The 24,844-nt window shown below is 38.0% G+C and overlaps 1 protein-coding gene and 1 long non-coding RNA gene across 7 annotated transcripts in view; one reads left to right on the forward strand and one right to left on the reverse strand.

Annotated features, from left to right (window-relative positions):
* The window catches only part of LOC122567143 (1-phosphatidylinositol 4,5-bisphosphate phosphodiesterase epsilon-1-like), a 132,749-nt gene that overhangs the window by 62,091 nt on the left and 45,814 nt on the right, over positions 1–24,844 (reverse strand). For 2 of the 6 annotated variants that reach the window (XM_043725398.1, XM_043725401.1), the window contains exon 3: positions 4,331–4,407. The exons of 3 other annotated variants lie outside the window; for them this stretch is intronic. The gene's annotated coding sequence lies outside the window, so the exon portion shown is untranslated. Of the gene's footprint in view, positions 1–4,330; positions 4,408–24,844 lie in introns of those variants that run through there. One more of the 6 variants, XM_043725400.1, reaches the window with a different exon arrangement.
* The window catches only part of LOC122567158, a 48,438-nt gene continuing 37,084 nt past the window's right edge, over positions 13,491–24,844 (forward strand). Inside the window, exons 1-2 of the long non-coding RNA XR_006316715.1 lie at positions 13,491–13,745; positions 23,313–23,362. This is a non-coding gene — a long non-coding RNA (uncharacterized LOC122567158). The remainder of the gene's footprint in view (positions 13,746–23,312; positions 23,363–24,844) is intronic.

Raw genomic sequence — 24,844 nt, forward strand, 5'->3', positions numbered from 1 at the left:
AAAGAATATCGCACCATGACTACAAATAGAAAAATCTCATTTTCTACCTATACTACGTATCGTGAGAATATTACTACGCCTCCTACATATACTTTTGATTCGCATCGTGTAATACTATTTGATATTGCACATAGCGATCGCAATTTCGCACATACAGACCCGAGACTTTTCTTTTACGGATATCGTACATCGTTTCTGTCGGATAAAACGTTCATTTTCGACGAGCACGAGTAAATAACACGTACGAAACGATTTCAGTTACGTCGTGATTTACATGATTTTTATCTTTTAAAAGATACCTCCGTTCTGAAATTATCATTAAATACGTTCAAAGGACGAGCCGTTCTTCGTTTTAACCGATCAATCGTTTGCAAAAACCTTTGAACGCGGAAACGGGAGCGTTTAAGTAATGTTTTAACAGCGAAACGAGTTACATACTTCGTTAACCAATTAACGTTTTTACGAATCTCTTTTGTACAGGAGAGAAGTTTAACCAGCTCAATTAGTCTTCCGTATAACGTTATAGGGCGTTATAGTGGCAACGTAAAGGCCGAAGAGCCTCTTTGATGGATGAATAGAAGGCGGGTAAACGTTTTACATATGTATAACGAACTAGATTCTGTTATATCGTCCTTTCTATTCTCCTTTTCGGCGAACGAAACGTTGTTCGCGTTCCTTCATTTTATACCGGCATTTTACCGAGTACTTATACGAAACGACATCAAATGAAACGAGCGGTACAAAATGGTTTTCCAGTAATTTAGAGCACGATGAATTAGGCGAGGTAATCGAGGGAATGGAGAATGGACGCTGAAATTGCAACGTAATCAAATATTTTGAGAAAATGTCCCATTTTCCCCTTAATTTGTCATTCATAGCTATTAGATTTATATATATTTGAAATACATTCTAACGCGATACTTGCTCGTTTTATTAATTCCATTAAATAATTTACAAGCGTATTATAAATTCATCTGTTTCTACCTTTGGCGGAAAATTTTCTTCTTTGTTTAATGTACAGTTTTATGCACACATACTTACGCTAACTATGTTTGCATGTGATGTTTTACGAAGACAACGAAATTAAATAGCGGTTCGTTGTGTCTTCGTTTCAAAAGTACGTAAATTTTTCTAGCGTTTCGAGTCATCCTTTTAGACACGATAATTTGGCAAATTAATTGGTATTTATAATTTGTATAATAATAATAATAATAATAATAATAATAATAATAATAATAATAATATAATAAAACATATAATTTGAGTAAACGTTCGTTCGAGAGTTAGATAAAATTGTTAAACTTTGCTGTATTTAGTTATTAAAATTAACGATAGAATTCTCAGAACGACATAAACGACTCTATAATTAACTTTGCGCAATATCACGCGTTAATATCTTGCGAATAAAAAAATTTTACTCATATTCTACTTTTTACTTGAATTTTACAAAAGATCTTGAAATATTAATAGCGAGGGAGAAGTACCGTATAACGCGATAATATTATCGAAATAATATCGTTTTATCGAATGTTTTTGACAGTTTATATTTCGCGCATAAATCTCGAACGTTTAAACTCTGCAACCCTGTAAAAATGTAACAAATCGAAAACAACGGAATTATGTTTATACGGGAACATCGAGATATTATTGCTTTTTTCTTTTAAATAGCAGAATTTTGGAAACAAAATTAAGTTTAGCTTAGTTTATATCGTTCAAAAAAAAAAAAAAAACAAAAAACGAGTCTCTTAACTTTATGATATTATGAGGCAACGAGAAAAATTACCACGCATGGCAATATTTAACTTATTTAGCAAAGTTATCGCAAAAAGTTGGCATGCATCGACATAAATTACCGACTCGATCTGAACGAACAGAGAGAGAGAGAGAGAAAGAGTGCAACGTGATATCAAAATTATTTTAACTTCGTTAGGCCGTATTATTTTTCTCATAATTTCGTAAAACAAAGATAAATCTTAATTGTACACCGATAGCCATAAAGTGGCCATTAATAATCCTAAAAGGTACGAGTGAATTAAAATGTAGAATAAAAAAAAAAAAAAGAAGGGAAAAAGAAGGGGATAAATCCAACGTTACATACTTATTTGTTAATCTACCGATAAATTGATATTGCCGCATTTAAAATTTAATGTATGAATTTTTATTACGCGATAGTTTATATTTTTCCATTCGTTAACATTTTGCCTGTGGGTCACGAAGGTGTACTCCGTATTTCCAATTTATCTTTATACGGATAAATTCAGAATAATTATCGATGGCATACCTTGTGCATTATTCGGATTAATTTAACACGGAATGCAAATTGAACGTTTAATATCGGCTTATCAAAATGCGCGATACATGTAAATTTTATTTTTGTCTGTATTATGCATGCAACGTACATACGTACGTGTATTTCCTATATAAAAGTTTACGTACGACGTATCATTTGAATTACGATAGAGGATATTTATTTTATTTATTTAATTTAGAAAGATAGTATATTCTTGATCGTTTTCTCTTTCTTTATTAAACGTAGTTGAGTCAGATTTTGATGAGTTTGATGATCGGCAGATGGCAAGTTATTGTGTTTATAAGTACAGTTTATAATACAATGAAAATGCTTTGAGAGCTCGAAGAATGAAATTAGTTGAGAAATTTGTTTTTTCCTTATCAATGGAAATTTTTCTACGTTACTGTGCTCATCGATCCTAACCAGATATTAATTTAATCGGTATATTCTTACGTCAAATAAGCGCCATCCGTTTAAACGTAATACATCAACGACGGTCAGAGATACAAAATATTTCGTGACGCAGGCAGATTAATTGCTAAAAATTTCACATGTTCTTCCGCTTATTAGTCATTCTTCTTACACGTATGTAAAATAGCAATCGAATTAACAAATGAATTTTCACTTGCTTTTAAATACATTTGTAAAAAATCGAACGATGAACAAAATTTTGAAGCTGTTGGAATGTGACGATATTTGGTTGGCGAAACACGTCTACGTGAACCGGTGCAAACACTTCAATTAGATTAGCTTGTGTTCGCGAATACGTACGTTGATTGTCGGCAGTTTCGGAAAGTACGGAATTTGGTACATGCCTGCAACTAGTCGCACATGTAAATCAACAAATAAATCGCAACGTGTCTGCGAGATTTACGTATTTCAAGAAATTCCATCGAATTAACGAAATTTGTCAAATTTATTACGCGTCGCTGCTATCGACGAAGGCGTAATTTTATATCATCGATTTTTTAACGTAATTTTTTGTTAGCAAATTTAGAAATTTATTGAGAAGCAAAACTCGACGAAAGTTTGTGGCGTATATATAAAATTCGATTACGATTTAGTTTAATTCCCTGTCATTCTTTTCGGAACTTTATCCAATTTAAAAAATCTGCGTATTCCTTGTAGATTGAATTAAAAGACTTCCGCCCAGCAAGTCGTACGAATTTAACGTTCCTCGCAGTTGATACATCGATATTACGGTGTATACAGAAATAAATTGAAAAAATGATTAAAGGGGTTTATATAAGAATCGAACAAACGAAGTTGAGCAAAGTACGTGCATTATTGCGTGAAAAAAAAAAAAATTTCTTTCTTCGTAGAGAAATCGGAATAATACGAGTAAATACTCTTTAAAACGGAAAGACAATGTAGAAGCTAGAGAAGAAGAACGGGCAAATATATGGGCTAAAGGAGACAGACGAGCACGAAGTTGTTCGCTTGAACGAAAGAATTCTTCGTGTATAGCAAAGTACAGAGGTAAGCACTTTGAAATATTTGCAACTAAATCAGTAATTTATCGATTTACCACGTCTTAAGAAAGATATCATCGAGGAACGGTTTAGGGCAGTCATATAAAAAATGTACATAATTGTAATGTATTTCAATGAAAACACGATAATGTTATTTAAATTATGCGCATACATATACATATGTATGTGTATTAATTTATTCCTGTTGTTATATCGATAACAAAAAGCTGAATATTCGTTTTCATAATAAAAAAATGATCGCGTTTGTACATATAATTGCTATATTTATACATATACTTTTGCCGATCGTTTGCCTATGGCCAGTCGATACATAGCCGACATAAAGAGTGCCCGATAAATTTTCAAACTCGATTTTCTCGGAGAGATAGCACCGTTTGAAAAAAAAAATGTTATTGTATATTTTCGACTTATCTTTTTGCCAGCTCGTACTACGATTACCCTGCCATCCTGTATTTAAAAACCTTTTTTAAATACATACATATGTATAGAGTAGACGCTTTTTTCTCGCTAGCGGAGCAAAGCGTTATTTGAATAATATTTTACTCACCCTCTGGAATTTAATACGGACGACATTAACGCTGTCTCCTCTCCATACTTTGTGCACTTTTGACGAGAACTTGTAACCTGCGATAAAAAGACACAAAATTTATCTCGCGTTACGCAATACCATCTTTGTCGTATAAGCCAATTTCTTCGAATATTGTCAGACATATTTTTTTTACGAGCTTCGTAACACGTCTTTCGTTTTACTTGTTAATAAATTCCTCTTTCACCTTGTACAATACAATGTAAATCGCATTATATACCTGTCATATAGTGTACAGTACCATAAACGCTCGGATATTTGATCTAATAATAAAGCGTTTCTTTCTATTGTAAACAAATCACTGGAAATTGATTATTAACATGGCTGTGAAACTATAAAATTTCCCCACCCAAAAATCCGCAACTTTTCTTGATTTTCTTGTTTTTAAAAAAAGGTCGAAGAAGGCGCGTTAAAAAAAAATATTTTTTTTTACGAATACACGTATCATAAAGAAGCGATTGCAATAATTCGAGTATATATATCTATTAAATTCTTTTGTAAACGTAAAAGCGTTCGATTAGACGAACGTAAAGCCTACAAATACTCGTAGTAATTTTACAATCGTTAACTGTATTTAATTATTAGCTACACTTTCGTAATTCTATCGTAGATAACAAGACTGAAAAGTATATAGAATGTAAAAGTAACGATTCCACAGAGTTATTTGAAACTGAAACTGAAACAGAATCAAAGGCTGTAGCGTACAATAGCTGTTATAACTTTACTGGTCTTGTTTCAAAGCCATAGCTATTAGTAAGTAAACGATATCGGTTAATAAGACCTTCATAAAAGCAGCGAAATTGTAGTAAACGAGAAGCGAATTTTTCTACCGTCCACTTTTTCCACGATAGCACGCTCTCTGTGCTGTAGACTGTCGAAGTAACAACAGAGAGTGCTTATTAAAGAGAGCGAGAGAGAGAGAGAGAGAGAGAAGCGCACTGGCGAGGGAATTAAAGCGACGATAATAATCAATCAATAATACGATACAACCTACGGAATATAAATTTTCTTCCTGAATCTTGAAAATAGATATCCGGTGCGTTACAGGGATCGTGCGACTATCGTTCACAATTATTTGAACCGTTTTGTATCATTTGGATGACGTTCGAGTAAGTTTTCTTGGCTATCGCTGAATGTAATTAGCGTCGATTACGAAATTACACGCGCAGGTAAATCTGAATTAAATTCGTCTAATATCAAAATCAACATCGTCGAAAGCGTTAATTTTTGAGAAATGCAGAAAGAAAATTTAATTATATCAAATACGTATTACTCTTGCACGTTTTGTACATTTTCAGCTTAGGATATTAAAGAATCGCCATTAAGGGACCCCAAGAAACTTTCACGTACGATATTAAAGAACCGATTTAACTTAATTGCTTACGGAGTAACTTGTCAATATAGCTGTCTGGCAACTTGCAATCACCTTTTCGAAAATAATCAAATAAAGTGGCTATATTATATTTGAAGAATTACACAGCTAAACTCGTTCCGATATACGTTCTAATAAAAGTATAGAAAGCCGTAATACTATCTAAAATTGCTTATCGTTTGTTCCAACACTTATACACTTTAATTTAACGTCACTAACGTCTATAAATAGTATACGATAATAGGACGCAAAAGTTGGGATAGCAAACAGAATTTATTGCACCGATCTGAGAACCGCGATATTTAACAGAACCAACCTGCTACCGCCGAGAAGAAAGATGAGAAGAAAATAGAGTATTTATGAGCAGTGGAACATTTACAGACGGTCCACGATCGCGGATATAAGCGGTAGGAAAGTATTTGAAACTATTTAGACTAAAAGGATAGTTACGAAACTTGCAAATCGATTTGCATTCTGTTAGGTACCGCGAGAGGGCTGTTTGCGTTTGTTGTATAGATATACGTGGCATCTCCAAAACCCTGTTGTTTCGCGTTCTTCTCAAATCCCGATATCAAATCTAAACGGGCAAAAAGGAAGATCCAGCGAATATACGCGATACCTGTACAACAAAAACGCACAAAATTCCCAAATACTCGTTGTAATATTTAGGAAATGAAACTTCCCATTTATATTTCATTTCTTCAGTCGTGTTCGTAAAAATATAAATTTGCATAAACGCGCATCGTGTGCCTATAAACGATCGCTTATCGACCGATGAGATTCGGAATTATCGTTCAAAGCCGGTCGATCTTTCTGCAGTTTTCGCTGCCGAAGCTTGTGCCGTACTACGAGCTTTGAAGTTTACTCGAAAAACGAAACAACGAATTTTTGTCGCTACCAAAAGCGTACTAGCGTTAAAGGATTCGGTAAAAGTAATAAAAAGAGCAGCAATTCGTAGTATCGTAGATACGCGATACCGCGATACGATATTCGAAAGAATAAAAGAAGATATTTCGATCCTTTTTCTTCGTTTTTCGTTCCGTCGCGACGCATCCAGGCGTCAAAGGAAGCTCAGAACGTTTCCGAAATCCACAACCGAATCAAGAAACACAATATGGAAAAATTCAGACTTGCTATTATATCGCCGACGGTAGCTGTACGTACCTTTGTCGAAAAAAATCATTTTAATCGGCGTCAAAATGAATTACATCAAAGTTCGATTCGTTCGCGTTTCTTGTCAGCGAAAGAAATCCAATTACGTATCTAGAATATGTTCGATATTCGAGCCTTTGGCAGGCATATCGCGGCAAAATGTCCGAAATATGCCGGTGGAACACGATACGTATATAATGGCAATGCTGAACACGCATTGCTCGATATTTTACCGAATTCTCGTTGAATTTGTTCGATTCTTCGAGTACGTTGCAACGTCTAATACGAGCCAACAGCCGCTATCGTTTAATTAAAACGAGGTGGTGCGTTACGAGTAGAATAAGATAGTCGTATGCCGCTGATATAGCATAGTCGCTAATAACGCGAAGAAAGTGCGTGCGAATATCAGAATAAAGGAAAGGAAGAAAGGGAGGAATAAAATATGGCTATTCTCCGTTACGATAGAAACGATTCTGAAAAGTATTATGTAAAACGCGGCTAAAAAAAGCTTTTTTTTTAACGTTTTTTATGGATATAGTCTTTGAATGCAAGTAAGAAGCATGAATATTTTTTGAACGAAAGAACTAGGGCTAACAGTGAAATTATTCCGTACATTTTTATCCGATTCCCATCGGATAACCTACAAGCCTACATAAATTCTTGCCGTACACGTCGTTCCTTTAAATTTCAACTTTGGTAGAAGGTAGGATGCTTCTAATCGATGCTCGAAGGATATTTCGAGCGCAATTTATAACAGACGGAAGACAGAATATTACATCAAGTTAGAATGTTATATCATCTGTTGTACAGTGTCAAGTACAAGGAGAAAACTTTCGATGCACAAAGCGAACGAATCGCCCAAACGCACGTGCAAGATGCTTCACCAGTATTAAAAGAGATCATTTCTTTTTCTTTCTCCTGTTACGTACGAAAATATAAAACTGACGGTGTATGAAACGTCACGTTAAATATTTCCCTCGCCACGATGGTAAATATGTAAAATAACGAAATAAATGGCTATATGAATCGAATTCAACACTGAAAAGCAATTACATACATTAGCGCGATGTATTTGACAGAATTACAGCTCGATTGGCCGACACGATATCGCTCTGCATTCGCTTCAAAAATTTCAGTCAATTTGTAATTTCCACGTGAAAATGTTAGAGTTTAATAACAAGAATAGATCAAAACAGTTTTGCTTCGGTAGCACGAACATTTATCGAATCGATCGAACAATGTACAAAGTAGAAACGATATCGTCTGATACGCGCTGCTCTTTGAATAATTTTCTCTCTTTTCTCTTAATTTTCTTTCCCTCTCAATTATTACTCGATTATTTCTCGACATGTAAAATAATGTCAATTTTATTCCGCGTCAAAATCGAAACTTTGCGTTTTTACAGGATTCATTACGCGTGCGAGTGGAATAGGTAAGCTCTCTTCTTTCTGCGACAACAAAGCGCAACAACAAGTATAAGGTAAGATAAATCATCGATTCGTGATATATTTCCAATTAAAAATTTAAACGTAGGGCATTGCGATATACATATACGTATGCATATCTATGTCTTTTTCACAGATTTTTTTCACAATTCAGGACAGGGAAGAAGAACGGAAGAAAAAGATCGGCAGCTTAACAAGATGAAAATTGTATAATCCCATTTTAAAAGAGAGATGCAATTGCATTTTCTGTGCGCGGCGATGCACCTAACTCGATAAAACTAAGGCCTTACGCGAAGTTGGAGCTTACCAAACGTAGAACTTTCCTCTCTGTCGTTTCTTTTCCCCTCGAGTAAATGCGCTATGCGAATTTTCCTGTATACCCGACATCTTGCGTATATTCAGGCAATTTGTCTGTAATTTCAACCCTCCTTTCCCTCTATCGGGCCTCACAAATTTATAATTGTGAACATTATTTCCTTGTTACATCATTTATTAACTAATCACACGTATACCTCATAAGAATACGTAGAATTCGTTAAATTCGTCTCGATGTAATCGCTTTTATATAAAATAAAAAAAAAAAGCCGCAACTAACATCGACTTGAAAGCGTTCATAGTCTCGTTATTACGTGAAAATCGTGGCAAACTTCGAGAAACCCGTTCAAAATACCGTATTACGTATACACACGTAAAAAGTAATAGTCGAATTTTCTCACATCCTAGTTCTGTCATACGTAAACCTATCGTTTATAGAAGAAAAATGTTTGAAATTAAGAGCATAAACCGTATGTACTCGTATAACCAGGTTTCTTGAAAACGGAACATGGCACGAAAGATTTCTACGCGTGGAAACGAAATAGAAATTTCGAAGAACAAAAATTGCGTATAAGATAAAGAGTGAAGGTGCACGGGAACCGATGCGCGTCGTAATCTTGTTCGTAATTGTGACTTAACATTCTGCCACGGTTAACGTTAACGAAATTGACTTTGTATTCCGCCAGCACCGTCTCCTTGGTCGCTTTCTATCGGACCGCGTGCATTACGTATTAGGTTAAGCGAAGTATTTTTCTCGCTGATGTTTTAAATTCTTGTCCGACCGACGGAGAAGAGCATTTTTAAATATCATTTTTTATACAAGAACCGAGAGGAGGGACCGGGATTTCGCAAGAATTTTAAAATTAATATAACGCAAAGAACGCTTGGGTATGGTGCAAACCTGCTCCCTTTACCAGCCGATCGAACACTGTCTTTTCGTTTTCACCGTTGGCTGAACGATCGCGAGCGGGCTAAAACAATCGTTATTTCGTTATCTTTTTCGTAATCTTTACGTATCTTTATCGGACCGTTATCTTGGATGAATGAAAATTTCCAAATTTTATCATTACGTAACGAGCGTCGTTTCAAGACAAACGATACAGATGAACGTTTGAAAATGAATATTTTCGGTCAAAGTAAAAATCATCCGAATCGATGTATCTTCTTCGTTTCCAAGTGTACTTATAAATTTATCAATCTGAGTTTCGTAAAAGCGTGTCGTCCTCGCCGCCCCGGTAACTTAACCAAGTTTCTAACTGTTGTACATACTTTGAACGGAGTAAATTGTACAGTTGATTTAAGAGTATTATCAAACTAGCGAAATGCAGGGTAATCCGCAGCTTTCCGAACGAAATACGTAGTACACGAACGAAAACAACTCTATCCGAAGTTTCGTAATTTTAACGTAAATCGAGATCTCGTCGAAAAAGTGGTATCTTCCTTTTGGCGAGAAAAATTTTTGCGATAGACGATATAAAATCGGTCGGGAAACGCGTCGAGGACGAAGCACTACGACGCTTCTGGCCAAGAACAAAGTCTTAGCGAAAGAGAATAACCCGAGGAGAAGAAGAAAGAAAGGCGAACTGGTCGGGGCGAGGGCGAAAGTTACAGTAGCGTAAGAAGCACATACTCGGTTCGAGACTAAAGTTGCTGCTCGATTTCGCCCCGAAACTCGCGTGCTTTATATCGCAATAAATATCGTGCGGAAACTGGAACGCTTTTTAAAAAATTCTCATCTGGTCTAACCGGCTTGTCCCGTCCTTTAGGCCACTTTAGGGATACCAAACAAGATCGCCGTGAACCGGCCAATTTATCGAGGAATTCTCGACTCGGCGCAAAATTTAATACCCGATAAATCCACGGCAACGTTCTCAGAAAGTTTGAACGTTGCCGAAACGGACGTTAGATTAATTTAAAGAAAAAAAAGACTTGCCAGGATCCGAAGCTCGTGATTTATTAGGTAATAACTTTGTTCTATTCGATCTCTATGATCGGAATAATCGAAATTTCAGCGGTACAAGCGCATCGATCTTATCGGAAATGTTTCGATTTCCTGTTCTCTTTTAATCCTCGATCGATCAAACGATCGTAGAATTGGCAGTTTGAACGAGATTACCGTTATACCAATTTCTTCGGTTCGGCGAGTTTCGAACGAATCCAACGTTTATACCATTTTATGGAGTCAGCTTCTTCTCCGATTCGCAAAACTTTTGTCCCGACAAAAGATACCAATCGATCGATTATTTCCCTCTGAAGGAATAAAGCGAAAGCGGAAAGCTGTATTGCGAGAACTACGACGTCGTATTCGCTGAAACGGTCGCGGACAAGCACTGACAAATCCCATATAGCCAAGGAACTCCAACTAAATGCGCTCTTATTAACCTTTGTCGAGTCCTGCTTCTATCCCCGTGTGATCAAAGAACAAGCTTTTAGGAACGCGCAAAAATATTTTACTCGCAGAAAAGTACGTTAACCGCACTGGCGATAAATTTCACGTGGCGTATACGCGACGAATAACGCAGTTTGGAGCGTGAATAAACGTTCTTGATGATCCGATTTGCTGGAATTTATTAAACGTTCATTGATATTTTAATTTTCTAACGACATACGTACATAGCCACGGTTCGATAATGCAAAAGTATTTATAATCTATTTATACAGACATATGAAAAGGATAATAAAACGATCGACCCAATTCTTTTTTAAACCGTGCGTCGGCAAACCAGCTCTCCTTTAATTCGCGCGAAGAAGGATTTCATATTAAAATCGCTTTACCCGTCGCTCTGCAAACAACGTTCCTTTTTTACGTTCCAGGATTTATTCATCGTCTCTGATTGATCAACTTATCTACGCTAGCATTTTAACGTCCCTTAAGCTGTTCGAATCAACGTAGAATCGCTTTCAACGCGGTAGGACAAATCGCTTTCAGTTATTAGAATCAGTTCGGATTTCTGCGTTATTCTCGACTTGTTCCGCGACGCGTGTTGATACTTATACTCGTCAAAGTGGGACAAATTTCCTGACTCGTAGTTCCTAATAGGAAGAGGAAAAGAAACGGAAACGAGGACGAAGATGGAAACAAACAGCCGGTTGGACAAGCTGGCAGGCAGGAAGGCGAAGGAAGAGAATGAAAAAGCGTAACGGGAATTCGCGTAGCAAGCTCCGCTGCGCGCAAGTAGTTTGTGGTAACACGGTATTATTTTGCTATGCAAACAGGTACGTACGTGACCATGATGTTAACTATGCCATCCTCTTCCCGACGTTATCGGTAGTATGCCGCGACGGGCTATTAATCAATTTTCAGACGGTAATACGATTCTGCCGACAAGAAACGTGCATCCACGTTCGATCACAGTGCTGGCAATTTGCCAATTCTCAGTTCCGACACACGCGTTTCTTATACATTTAGATTTCTTATAACTGTCACTGTCTCCTCCCTTCTCGGACAGATTAAGTCGCGCACACCGATCTGAACTTTTAATTATCCTTGCTGAATCCTGTATATTATCGGAATATTATATTATTATTATATTAGCGATAGTTAGAGAATCGACCAGTTGCAAACCGTACATCGTAAGCCTTTTCGTCGTCGTTTTGACCGTATCGTTACATCGAAGAAAAATAATATTCTCGTCCTATCCTTCGCGAGGAACTACTAATCTAAATTCCATCATTTGGTAGAGACACATGGGCGAAAATACGAAGGAAAAACTTGGCGGATTCTTCCAACAGTTGCCAAACTCGATTGGCGCTCTGCCCAATAGTCATCGACCTTGCGGTGTTTTCCAGCATTGTGTCGTTGCTCGTCTGGCATTTCCGCGGTTCTGCATTTTTCTTGCAAAGACTTGATTGTTCGTACGCGCGTACGTATAACAGTTAGTCTCGGGATTTTCGCGCTCCTCGTCTTCGCTGGTCGAAGGTATGATAAATTTGGCATTTCCGAAGAATCGATTAAAATCGAGGTACGTGCCACGATTCGCAGAGTCGGTGGTTATATCTATGGAAAAGTCCTCGTTGTGAAAAATCTTCCACGGGCTAAAGACGTGTGCACGCTGCCAGAGAAAGTGGAGTAAACGCCCAACGGAGGAACGAGGGAATACGCGACATACCGTTTTGGCAGCCCCCTATAACCTTGAACGCAACGAAACAAACGCCGAAGACGTATAAAGTAAAAGAGATTCGCGATGCTGTAGATTCTGGATTCTAGATCGACTGGCGACCGCGAACCGCGTCCGACCTTTGGTCCTACTTGGCTCGCGGAGGAACAAAAAAACGACCATCCCCGTATCTATCTCACTTCTACGCTCCGCAACTTTATTCGACGAGAGTCAGTTACTAAAACCTTATAGTTTTACCAACGTTTTCTTCGCTTTGAAGGTTACACGCACGCGATGACGATGGGCAAACCGAACTCGCGAAGCCGAGGAGCAGTTCTTGAATCGGCAGTTCTCGGAACTGCGCAGCTAATTTCGCTTGAAAAAATTAAGCAAAGTCGATCGGCTGGGCCATCTCTCTTAAGACGCTGTCGCTCGTGTTCGCCAATACGTCCCGTGCAACTTTCCCGCTATGTAGGATGCCAGAGAGTCCTTAACTAGGATATTTTTAAAGTGGCAAAGTTGCAAGGTTGCGGTTGGTAGAGTCGAGCTTGTACCTCGCTATTGTCCTCGTTGAGCCTAGAAGACAGCGTCGACAGGCTGGCGTCGATAGCGCTTGACTCGATAAACAAACGTTTTCGTCGAAGGACGGAACGCTTGCGTCAACGTTCGATCGAGCCAGTCTTGCAACAACACATACGGAATGGTCTTTCGACAACAGTCGGTCCGAGTCGATCGTTCGATCGCTCAAACAAATAGTTGGGCGTACAAATAGCCCGGCAAATGGACAGCGACGTTCATAGTTCACCGTTCGGGACTAAACGCACGTTCGATCGCCCATCGGTTCGTTGTTCGCGTTCATCGGTTGCCCAAAATTAATTCCGGTAGCAACGTTTGCAAAAAAAATCGCGCACCGCTATAGTTAACTTGGAATTTGGCGCATGCCCGGGAAACCCAAGCGATTCGCAGAGGTGTGGAGACGTCGCAAATGGCCAACGGTAGGACTATACGATGCTATTCGTAAATGTTACGAAAGCCGCTGATCTTACACAGGGCGCACTGCTCGATCTCCATCGTCGAAGGCAAGATCGATTCACGTGTATTATATTTTCACGCGAAACGTACATAGGTATCCGTCGTTTTTTCAACTAAATTCTATCGAGCAAATTTTACGCGTATCATCAGCGACGAAATTCGTTAGTCCGCAAAAATTTGGATCTCGTTTGTGGAATTTGCTTGTTTACGGAATACGCGGGACCAAATAATAAATACGATGACAAGTCTAACGATATAAATGCCAAAATTAGTCGTAATAGAACAGAGATCTGGAAAGGAAATGTTATTTCATTATCTCTATATATATCTCGTGAAAGGGCAGAACGACATATTTTTCGAAAGGAATAGGCACCGACTGGTTGGACCTATGTGGCTCTAATTAAGGACCGACCGACTCTGACCCCAAGCGTTTCGATTTGCTCGTTACGTAAGACGTAAGCGATCGCTGTATCGCTTTGATCTGGCGGCGAAACGTAAGCCCGATGCTCCTTTCGTTTCGTAGGAATTTAACGCAACGGCGAATAATTTTCCTGAACAACTTCTTTGGCGAAGCATCCTTTTATACGCGGTAACTTCGTAATAATTAAAGGAGAAACAATCGAGGTCACTATACCGTAATTAATAAACTGTCTCGTGCACCAAACTGATGCATCGGTAAACGACGGAAATAGTTTCCACGAAGCGAGAAAATTTTTGCGCGTAAATCAACCCTGTACGTATTTATGTTATTAACCGGAGTTCGCCGCTTTTCTCCGCTGTTCTGCAGCAGGCATATTTGACAAACAAGGTACTCGTGCAGTCGCGATATACCTACGTAGCTCGTCTATATTTACTCCTTACTTTAGTACGAACTATTATCAATTAGTAAAATTAGTTTGTCAAACACGTAAATTACGATTTTAAACGAAATACCATATTTTCTCTTTCGCGACGAAACGTGACAAGCGCAAGATTAAAATGAAAAAGAAAGACAGGACAAAATGAACGAAGATAGGAAAAGAAGCATACCTCCGTTGTCCGTTGTCGTCTCTTCGCTAACGATCAAGTCGAATACGTTCGCAAAGTCATTTAGTATCTCCTCTTATAAATAATCTAATCAATTTGTTGTATCAATCTGTTGCGGTTGAATTTTTATTTTCCGCAAGCTGATAAAAATTGTATTCGACTTGTAGGGAGAATTTACCAAATACTATAAAAATTAGAGGAAAATTCCGAGTATGGAAAAGGTGCAGTTTGTATATAGTCACTATGCTCTGTATTTTCTTGAAATTGTTTCTTATAAACGATAACAATGGAAATAGTTTTGTACGTTAATGCCAGACAAAGCGGAAGATTGCTTTTAAATCGCAAAGCCTTATGAAATTTGTTAAGAAACACGTTAATACGCGACATAAATTACGGTACGGTACGGTATAGCGGTGCTACGAGTAACAAAGATTACGTGGAATATCGATTATGTTTTCCGACGGTGTAAAGTGTAAACTACGCGCATTTTGTCCGATAAATTCATTACCTAAACTATTTTTTATGTAATTAATTAATTATATAGCTTATTAGTAATTATATTTATATTCATACGTATGCTTGTGTAATGTAATATGTATATTTCGCATCGTATTAGAGAGGCAAAATATTGAAATTAATAATTAAATCAGGAATGTTTAATTTTGTAGTAACACGCCAACGTTAAAACACGTAACATCGTAACATCTAAATTATTAAATACTTTAATGCATTTTCGGTTCATGAAACCGTGTGCGACACGACAGAAATCAATACCATCGGACCTACAATTTTCGACGATTGGAGTTTAGAGTTTAGAGTTTAGAGTTTAGAGTTTAGACCGCCGCGATGAAACTGGCAGAGATTACAATGGAAAGAAGTTTGGACGCGCGTCTATACGTTGCTAATAGCGATCAATCCCTTTTAGTGACATCGCAACACTCGACAATGTCACGTCCAATTTCGATCGCAGAATTTTGCATATTTCATCGAAGCAATCGACAAAATGGACAGATGTCTAATCGAGCGCGAGTCCTACGTCGCTCGGCAGTTATTTTATTCGCACGGAACCGTGGAGCGTGTTGCGAATTACGACAGGTAACGAACGCGCAAAGTAATTTTCCTTGTCGTTTTCAAGGTTGAAAATAAATTTTACCATCTTCCGTCTTATACGATATGGACGCTAGCTTCGTACAGCCTATCCTTTTATCCGTTTATGTCGCATCCATGTAAGTAGAAACGCGTGAAAATTAATCGAATTTACCACGAACGTTTCACTTCGTTTGCTCTGAAATATATTCTAGAAACACGGCTCTGTCGGTGAAATATGGCTCCTTTCGAGAGAAGAATTACTCAAATTGCGAAGTAGCACGAGAAACTAGAAGAAACCCGCGATTGTTCTAAAGATCTCAGGAATTGCAAAGAAAACAAACGAAAAGGAGCGTGCGACTATTACACGCTGAGAACGTCTCATCGTGGAAAAAGCTTCTGATTCAGAACGCGCCCACTCGTGAAATTTCCAAACTTCTTAGCACTTTTGTAACTTGGAAAATTTCCGCAGCGAATTCGCAAGTCTATGCTGTCTTTGAATATTACAAACAAACGAGTTTAGGATTTGATAGCCCAGGATTAGGATTGCGTTGGCGAGAATTAAGCGAGACATTGCTAAAGCATCCAAAACCATCTAAACGAGCAAACGAGATCATTCTCGAACGAATTCGACAAATATTTACATACAAAATTCTTTTCCGTTCGAAAGTCTCAGGATGCCTTTTATTACCAACAACGCGATACGTGGATTATGAAATTTACGATGCATGCATTTTTTTTTCTTTTTTTTTTTTTTTGACTAAAATTAACGTACCGATATTTTACCGATCTTCGCGTAAAACCTGATACAACGTGTCGAATTACGTAATCTCTCGATCGCTATTCAATTTGTTACGATTTCGTAGAAAATATGATAATTGTTCCAAGATTTTCGAACTACGGCGGATATCGACGCAATTTATATCGCTTGTTTAACACGCAAAAGAACACGTAACGTCCCATATAACGTGCAAAGCGCAAGGTTCTGACAAAAACGATTCGTTTAACCAGTCACGCGTTAATATATGGGTGTGGGAAATCAATAAAGATATCACCTGCACGCTTGATATACTTTTTCTCTTTCTCGACAAGTATTCCTTACGTATTAGATTTTCTGCAGAGACTGAAAAAATCTCTCTACTTTCCTTATCTATAATCTTATCTACCTATTGCGTTATTCATACGATGCACGATTCAAAGTAACGTATTTTAATATTTTTCGATGTATCTTGGAATAAATTTTCTTCGTTAAAAATAAAATGACATTTTATCACGAGTATACATGTACGTAATTTATCGCGCATGTGTGTACGTGTGCGTTACGTACTTACGCTTCAACTTCAACACTGTCTTCGTATTCGTAGTATTTCTATTTTAAAAATCATTCAACGACTGATTATGCGTACACTTGGATGTAAATTCTAGGGCCAGGAAGAAACATATTTTAATCCGTCTTTTTAGTTTGCCTGGCTTCGATTTTTTTTTTTTTGATTAAACGATGCGTAGGACGTGTAAACGATACGAATAAACCGAATCAATTACGTAACCAAACGTAGAAAATAAATCTGTTATATAACGAGTAATTATGTATAAAGAAAATATATGGAATAGATAGGACAGTAAGGAAAGTAGGTAATTAATTTATCCACTATTATTCCGTGCGTTCATAATGAAATCACTTTGATGTTGGCTTTAATTAATAAACGAGACTGTTATGCACGAGCTTGCACATCTGGGATGCATTACTTGAACTGCAACGTAAGCTTGTTCGGGCAAAGTCGCTTAAATGAACGCAAAACTGCGTTGCATTCGGGCGAATAGTCAAATGCTGTTAACGATAGTTGAACGAGCAGTTTCATTATAATACTACATTTAGACAGGTTCTATTCTAGGCAGGTAATAAAATGTTTGTTCAGTATAATAATAATAATAATAACGATAACAACGTATCGTCATTTTCGTCACGACTGAAATTGAATTTCAGGTTTCGAATGTCATATCGATATCAACGATGCAAATTCTTATCGCGGAACGTTGAAACGACGCGTATGTACGTACGTATGTACTTACATTCTTGCCCTTTTTCATATACAGCGAGATATGAAATACAAGTAACGCTTTCACGATAACTACCTCTTCGTCGAAGGAATCTGTTCGGAAATTTTCAACCTTCTTTCGTAGAAAATAATACAAAGGACTCGGCGTTGGCGCGACTACACCTTCTCGACAGTTTATAGATAGTTGGGAGTCGACAGTTCACAGATGCAGGGTAACATTAATAAATTAAAATACGATTTTCTAAAAATTCGCCTGCTACCATGTGCCCAAAGAGCCGTGTAGTTGACGGTGCTTTAAGAGCGGCCGCAGGTTAATGTTGGCAAGATCGATAATGCGAACATGTGTACCGCGAGATTACGGTATGTACACATCCGTATACCTAGCGAAAGAACCGAATCGCAAAATTACCAGCTGTTTTCGAATAAATATGTAGAGTGGAGATTATCGACGTAACCGAATATCGGATTAACAACGAGATAAGGTACGTGTACAGGTTTAATTTTAAACGGCAAAACGTTCGAAGAAACGCGTACTATGTAAAACATGGCTGATACCAACGATCGCAGTACCACGTACGTAAATAAAAGAAGCAACGAGACGAGACGAGATTTTTGATCGCGTAAAAAATATATGCTCCCCTTTCGGTAACCAATCTTTTCACTTTACAAAGTTTATTTATTACGAGGTCGAAGTATAATCGTGAAAGTTTGTTTCCGAAATTTGTCGCAACGTTAAAAATTCCGCAATTCGAAAGCACGTCGTTTCGACTATCCACCGCACGAGAGTGACGCAACTTTTGTTTAATTGAAATATCTATCGAGCTTATCGAAAAGTACGTGTTTGTTTAAGAAAAAGGCGAGTTGGTCGTTCGCATTATGTTTATGATGGATGATAAGAGAGACGAAAGATGGACAAGACAGGTAGGGCTTTGTATTCTGTATTTCGTTCGTTCTCTTCCCCGTCTATAAACCACATTATCCCCATGGGAGGTGCGCGCCCTTCGCAATCAGTTTCAGGACGTTCGGGGCTAAGTTATATCGACAATCTCTCCCTCCTTCTTTTCGTGACCTCTTCTTTACGAAGGTAGATATAAATCGTGATAAAAGTTTCGAGTATGCTTAAACAACGAAGCAAAATACATATACTCGTTCGATGGCGTCAACGTATGTATGGCGTATAAAGTCTTTACGTAATTTAGCCGTTTTACTTTAACGATAATAAAAGTATTCGAATATTCGCTTGTTTTTGGAAGGATGTAATTTAATCGCAAAATTACGCGCAATCGTATCTGAAACGATTTCGTTCTATACGATCCTCACGATCGCTTCAAAGTGTATTTGTACAAATATGGGAGGAAGAAGGCGAAGAGAGTATCGACAGAGAAAAAGGAAAGAATACGTACCCATGTTTGGTTGATTTTAAATACACACGTATTTTCACTACAGTCTTTTCAACAACGCAACATGTATCGCAACTATCGAAACTGTACAAGGTATCGCGTAACTGGCGTAAAGAGGAAAAGAAATCAAATGCTACGAAATCGTAAAATAAAACATTTTCAATGGATACTCGTTTTTTTTTTTTTTTTTTTGAGAAAATCGAGATTTACGACCTGTTAACTTTTTACGCGAACGCTCGAACATTTGTGCGATTCTTTTCCTATTTATTTCACGTACTTTGTACTTTAATATTTGTAAACGTTAACGATATCATCGTTTAAGGAGTTGTTACATATTGCCTATTAATATCGCTAATGCGTAAACTATAAATACACACGCGCCAAACGAAACTATTTCCGCGTTCGGTATTACGTATTTCTTTTGAAATTACATCGTGCTTGAAATCCAAGAGTCGAATAAGAACGCATTCTATATTTGGAACTTGTTTCCGTGTAGTTGCCGTGCAGTATTCTGTCATTTACGTACATAGTCACCGATCTACAAAAACATCTAGATAAGATAATCTGAAACGCGTAGAACATCTTTTAAATAAACGAATCCAGTATGCCGTTGGTTTCAAACGAAAGCTGTAATTGCGAGGAGAACGCATTTTGTATTACGGTTATGATAAAACACGTTGATGCAACGTCCGTATATATTTCAAAATATATATATTTTTTTTTTTCTTTTTCGAAATACGTATTATACGGGTGGACGATATTAAGAGCATGTTCTTTTCTCAGACCTCTATAAAGAAGATGCACGTGTCAAGGTGAACGCATCGTATTGCCGATAGCCGGAACCATAAACGTGTCGTCGCATCATGGTTTAGATCTCTTTTCCACTTGCGACTAACGTAAGCGACGCGCGACTTTATGTAAAAAAGGCCTCACCTCGCAACGTTCGCGAGATCCGGATCTCGCAAGATCGACGATACACGTATCCGATCGTCGATCGGTGTTTTCTAATTTAAGAACCTGAGAAATTAGTCGTTCGAAGAATCGTATAAAATCATTCGTCGCGTAAGACGACAGAGACCATCGTTTAGAAGCAACACGGTATAATTGCGAAAGTATCGTAGTGGAATCTGGTAAACTCGGGATTTACGACTTCGAGTTACGTAAAAAGTAGCGTAGCGTTGGAAAAATGAAATGCGCGAGTGTATTGATAATACACTTATTTTATATACATTTATACTTCGTATCGCGTATAATTCGTTCTAATTCGTTCATTTGTGTAACTAAAAGTACGTAGTATCCGAAGGTTCGGTATTCTTGACCGACAAGATGCGCGATCGCATTTAAGAAGATTGCAAATATCGCAGAGTTACGCGGATAACCAACGATGTATGCCTGTACTAGCTGTAGCATCGTTTCTGTGCCACGGTTCTTCGCATTTTCCACCGAAACTATGGGAAAACGCACGCTCCCTCGTTCTCCGATTTATCGTCACCTACTTCGCCCCTTCTCGTTAACGCCGAACTTGTGCGTAACGTATATAAATCTTTTTAATTGCTTGCACGAAACGTCGAGGGCGAAATTCTTCGTTCGCTGAAAAACGAATTTACGTTCGTTCTTCGTATACCTCGGAAAGTTCTGAATTCTTTGATAATGGAGAGCGTGACCCAGAAAATGCGACACCGACGCGAGGCGTCTCGTGTGTGCAACGTGCACGTATACGCGACATACGACGACAGGCGAGCGCACACGCATACCGATACAACGTCCTACGAGAAATGCAATTGCACCGCGTATACGCGTATATGCATTCATGCCACGCGTACATAACGGTACGCCCAAAAGGACACCGATCCGTGCTTTGTAACGTTACCCTCGATACTTATAAAGCCGGTGAATCCATTGGAACGATTTAGTACGGACAATAGCTCACTCACGGTGGAATCGCATTCGATATGTCGGTAACGGTATGCGAGTGGCAGCGAGTTCGTGTCAAAGGGTTAGAGAGAAACAGAACGCTAGCAAATGTAAACGAGATGAGAGGCAAACGGTATGAGTGCAGATTGCGAGTGATAGTCGGACGGATGAAACAGAGAGGGCAGAGAGCGAGAGAGAGAGAGAGAGAGAGGACAATTGACGAGTTAATAGCAAATTGACCGCCGATTTATCCAGGAACTAAATTTGCATATTGTATATAGCAAATTACAGAGTAGGAACGACTTTATCGCCTACGCGCGTGCCTTTAGCTTCTAATTTCGACAAAAGTAGAAACTCGAGATCTGGAACTCCGGTTAGCAGATTTTCCGACCAGATCTGCAATCCCAGCGCCAAGGAGAGAAAGAAAAGATACTTTCCAACCATCCAAGATATTTTCTGACAGCGAGATCCAAGTTCCAATCAAACACGTTCAAACACTCGCTGTATCGATAGTTGCGTTCGATTATTAGTACCTACCTATATATGTTAATACTATATATGTACGTAAGTACGTGTGAAGCGCAGCGCCCTATGAAAACATATTTCAACATGTTTCGTTTCAAGGAAATGGGACACGATCCTGAAAGGTAAAACGTCCAACCAACAACGAAACTGCGTGCGATTTCTGCATCGTTTACCGATAAAAGTTTGCACCGAAGCAAGTCCTGCAATCTGTGTCCCCTAGGATCATTCGGAGCGCAGGAGCAGCAACAGCGAGTAGGGCACGAGCAGTTCGTCGCGTAGCCGTAACTTTGATATCGCGAGCAAAATAGCAAGAGGAAGTTAAAAAAACATTCCCTTTGTCACAGCTATCAGCGAATGCAAACGTGTTTTCACAACGAGACGAAAGTTGTTCTCGATATAACGCAAAGCAAACAATCGGAAACTTGCTTTTCTCGCGTTACGATACGTAGGCACGTTTCCTACGCTTATTGTTCCGCGCATCGTAAATTTCGATCGAGCCGACCGATCGATAGGCCGGTTCGCGTTTAAAACGATTTACGAACCCTTACAATTAGTCCGTCCAACGTGCTCCGTGTATCGCGTTTCTATCCACGTTTCCTTCCGTGTGACGGTCCGCGAGATTTTGCAAGGAAATTATCAAATTTATCGTACTCGGAGGAAAATTTTTATTCGCGGAATGTGTTTATAGAAACGTTATTACGTATTAGAAGAATCTCCTCTCGAGCGGTACTTTTGTACGCTCTCGAGCGAATAATTAAGAAAAATTAATTTACTTCGTTGCTCACGCCACACAGATTCTGTAACAGACTTTTCAAATACAACGATTAAAGCTTTCGAACTTGCTTTCTACGGAGAACCATTTAACGACTTTTGTAAACAAATTTCCCCGATACATACGTATATGGTCCCTTTAAAAGCCTTTTCGATCCCTTAACGATTTACGATTTAACAATTTTCTCTTCCTGTCGAGTAATTCTCGTTCGATCCATCTTCAAATTTTCTCACGATAGAAAAAACTGTCCTTCGTTGAACCATGTTCGTACGTATGTACGTGTAAAAGGCAATATATACGTATGCGTAACAAGATATTCGAATAAAAATATACCGCGCGAAAGTTTCTCATCGACGTCCCTTTACAGGAAAATTTCTTCCTAAAGCATTCCATTTTTCATTTCGTCTAAACCATTTCTCATGCCGTCGAAGATACACTTGAGACAATTCGGTATTGGAAAGAAATGGCGAGGAAAAATATAAAGCCGCCATATCTCTCCTATCCTCGAAGGATATCTAGAATTTTCACACCGCACGAACAAATTGAACTTTTCGAAATTATACCGACGACCGTCGTTCAAATAGTTTATGTAAATCCTTTGGGGAAAGCCGAGAACCGAGTCAATGTCAGAAAAATCTCGATATTTTTCGGTAGAATTTACTTTGCGAAAACCCGAAGCAACGATATTTCTATTTCCAATGATTCGCGTTGTTACGAACGCAACATTTAAAAGAGAAATTTTCATTTCAGGTTGAAAGAATAACTATGATCTGCTACAGATTTCATTCTATTTAAATACCGTAAGTTTACGTATTATTTTACGCTAATATCCACACATTATCTAAATATTCGTTATTCTTCGATAAACATCGTTACCTCTACGTATCACAAGCAACGTTATTATACCAAAGTAAATACTTTTCACTCGATAGGGAATTTATATTAATCGCTTGCATTTAATTACATATTTATTATACCTATATAACCTGAATATGTAGCGATACTTATATTACATAGGAAGGGGAAACGATTTCGTAAAATACGATTAAAATGTTATAAAGCCGTTGAAATCAATTCGTTTGATTCTTTCCTTCTGTAACTTTTTAAGTTGTAGGATGGTATTTTCAAAGATCGTTCATCTCACTCCTGTAGCGAAATAAACGGATAAAAATTCTCGTTAGGATTAATCCGAGTTGTACGAAACTCGAGTAAATCCGGAAGGGAGTTTGATGCGCTTCGGCCTCTCCAATCAATTTATCACCGATCTACTTTCTCTTTTCCATCTTTCTTCCCACGCATTCACATCGATACGCCAACTCGCATTAATTCGATCGCCATGCGCGATAACTAAACTAAATAACCTAATAATTTACGATCAAACGTGCAGTAAAACTAATCGTAATCGCTAACAGCACGGCGATACGTTATTTGTAATTTTACTACGCATCGAGCGTGTTTCAACCAACGTTTATCGTTACATTTACCTATGTAGATTTAGCGGTAGATCAGCTTTTTACGTACGACGTGTTTATTTGTCGTTGAAATGTGCATAATAGACGAAGCAGTAATCGGCATTATTTAACTATTCGCTACCGCATCGATGTCGCAATTTTCAATCGAATTCGTATTAACCGACAACCGTAATTCATTCCATAAAACTTTTACGATATTCCACTCGCAACTGTATTTCACGACGATTCGACTAACCGTTTATCAAATTAGCATCGAAACGCAGACGAAAAACAACGTTCGGTGGTGCAAGAGTTGGAAAAATAAAAATTCCACCCGGAGATAAATTGTATATAAAAGTTGGTAAAACGTAGCGAAGCATATGAAATGAAAATATGCTTGCTTATTACTCTATGTTTGAAGTGGAGTCGAAGACGCAAAGGAAACTTTTCATAGAAAATATTATCATTCGAATCATAGTTGTTATCTGTTTTCAACAGCTTCGTACGTCGTTTTTACATTCTTTTTCACAACGAGTTACGCATATCGAAACGTCCACGTTCTTTCTCGTATATCTGAAATTACAATATATTACGAAGCGAAATGAACCGTAGATTAAACCGTAGAGTGCTATGATTGCGACTATTGCTAGATAAAACGCTATAAAATAAAACGCTATTTTAAGATGTACGTAATTTTTTCGAAAGACGCTTCTTTCGATAATTTATACAAAAATCAGCCGAGCATTTGAATTTTGCACGCCTTCTTAAGTTTCTTTCCGTTACATTAAGTATCAGTTAATTAACAATGTTTAATAACGGTTCGTTGAAAAA

The sequence above is a fragment of the Bombus pyrosoma genome, linkage group LG4, assembly GCF_014825855.1.
Source record: "Bombus pyrosoma isolate SC7728 linkage group LG4, ASM1482585v1, whole genome shotgun sequence".
In the NCBI taxonomy this organism is placed as follows: Eukaryota; Metazoa; Arthropoda; class Insecta; order Hymenoptera; family Apidae; genus Bombus; species Bombus pyrosoma.